Source organism: Ipomoea nil, unplaced genomic scaffold (genome assembly GCF_001879475.1).
Source record: "Ipomoea nil cultivar Tokyo-kokei standard unplaced genomic scaffold, Asagao_1.1 scaffold0656, whole genome shotgun sequence".
NCBI lineage: Eukaryota > Viridiplantae > Streptophyta > Magnoliopsida > Solanales > Convolvulaceae > Ipomoea > Ipomoea nil.
This window is the reverse complement of record NW_017617084.1, coordinates 2037226-2039702: the sequence shown is the minus strand read 5'-3', so window position 1 is coordinate 2039702 and position 2477 is coordinate 2037226.

Genomic DNA, 2477 nt, shown 5'->3' with positions numbered 1-2477 from the left:
GTGGCTGCATGTCCAGAATCGCTTTTACTTTGGCCGGGTTAGGCTCGATTCCTCTCTTGGTCATCATATAGCCGAGGAACTTGCCGGTCTGAACCGCGAATGTGCACTTGGTCGGGTTCAGCCGCAACTGGTACTTCCTCATGATCTGGAAGCACTCCCGAAGGTCCCGAGTGTGGTCGGATCGGTCTCGACTCTTGACCAGCATATCGTCGATGTAAGCTTCCATCGTTCGGCCCAGTAGATCAGCAAAGAGCATGTTGACCATCCTTTGGTAGGTCGCTCCTGCATTCCGGAGGCCGAACGGCATCACTCGGTAACAATACAGCCCATCCGGGGTCACGAAGGCTGTCTTGCTTTCGTCTTCATGGTGCATCATGATCTGATGGTATCCCTTAAAGGCATCCATGAAGCTCATTAACTCGGCCCCGGCCGTCTCGTCGACCATCTGATGAATGCTCGGTAGAGGATACGGGTCGAGCGGACAGGCTTTGTTGAGGTCCGTGAAGTCGATGCACATCCTCCATGCTGGGGGCTTAGGAACAAGAACGATATTTGCCACTCACTCAGGATAGACCACCGGACGGATGTGCTCGATCGCCGCCATCTTTTTGACTTCTTCTCTTACAAACTCGCGGCGATCGGAGGAAAGGTGTCGTGTTTTTTGCACGACCGGCTTAGCTGCGGGATCGACGGCCAATTTGTGACAGATGACCGACCGATCGATCCCGGGCATATCTTCAGGCCCCCATGCAAAGATATCAGCATACTCCCGGAGCACGGCCAGAACTTCCGCTCGAATCTCGGGGGTGAGGGCTCGTCCAATCTTTATCTTCCTGTCCGGGCGGTCCTCGGACAGGGGAACTTCTTCAATTTCTTCGGAAGGTTCAGGCTGCTCCTTCCGTTCCTTAGCCTCCTCTTTGGCTATGGTGTTCACCCGGGAAGATGGACCGGAGTCACGTCTATTGACCGCTCGGGTGTAACACTTCCGGGCGGATTGAACATCGCCACGGACCACGCCGACCCCATGAGGGGTGGGGAATTTCATGCACAGGTGGGGCATAGAAATTATCCCACCGATCTTCATAATGGCGGGTCGGCCCAAGATAATGTTGTGGACGCAATGGAGGTTGACCACAACAAATTCCAGCTCCGTTTGGATCGACTTTGGAGGCGTGCCGATCTCGACCGGGAGCGTTATTTTTCCCTCGGGGTAGATAAGAGCCCCGGTAAATCCTGACAGTGGTACACCGACCGGAGTCAGCTCCTTCCTGTCGAGGCCAAGCTTTTCAAACACGTCCAAGTATAGGACGTTCACGCTGCTGCCCGTGTCAACCATAACCCTCTGGACGTCTGTCCCCTTAACGTCAATCGTGACCACGAGCGCCTCCATGCCGTGATCGCTGCTGGTAGGTTGGTCCTCAAGGGTGAAGGTTATGGGTTCCATCTTCTGCCTCTTCCCGGTTCCCCGGGAATCCACTATTGTGACCGGGCAATTAGTCCGCGGTCGGGAAGCATCTTCCAGCCCACCGAAAATGACGTGGATGGTAGGCTTTCCGGACGGAGGGTCGGGGTCCCGTCGGTCATCATGACGATCATCCCTTCTGTCTTGCCCAGATCGATCAGAGCGGTGATGGGAACGTCTATGATCCCTCCGATCGGTGTTCCTTTGTTTTCCTCTCTCTTCCCCACACAATTGTCCAATTTTCCCCTGTTAAGCAGATCTTCCAACAATTGGCGCAAGTGGGTACACTCCTCCGTGTCATGCCCAGCACATCGATGGTAAGCACAGTGCTTACTCTTGTCAGGGCCGTCTCGATCGGGATGGGGGAGTTTGATGAGATTGCAGGACTGGGCGTATTGCATGGCCTCCGCTGCGGATCGGTTCAAGGCCGTAAATTCTCCAGGCCTGGTGCGGGATCGGGGGTTGTCATCTCCCGACCTATGTTCCGCCCCGCCGGCCGGTTTACGGGACGAAGAGCCGACCTCCTGCAAGCGCTTGACGGCATTCGCCTCGCCGGCGTTGGCATAGTCTGTGACCCTCCGAAGGGCCTCCTCGTAACTGGTCGGGGGGTGTAGGATGAAGTCCTGATACAGATGTCCCGCCCGGAGAGATATGTGAAGCATGTGGGTGGCGGTCGCATCGTCCATAGGCTCGACCTCCCCGACCGCCGCTTTCCATTTGATGAGGAAATCGGTCAAGCTTTCCCCTTCCAGCTGCTTGGCCTTCTCGAGATACATGTAGGACTTCCTCACCACTTTGGAAGTGATGAACTTCCTCACAAATTTGATCGCCAGGGTCTCAAATTTATCGATCGACCCCGGTGGCAGGGTACGGAACCACTCTGCTGCCCGACCGGTGAGGGTCGAGTAAAAGGCTCTGCACATCACGGCGTCCGAAACGCCCTTCAGCATCATGTTGCTGAAAAAATCATTCACGTGGGCCTCAGGATCTGCTCGCCCGTCATAACTCTTCTCTC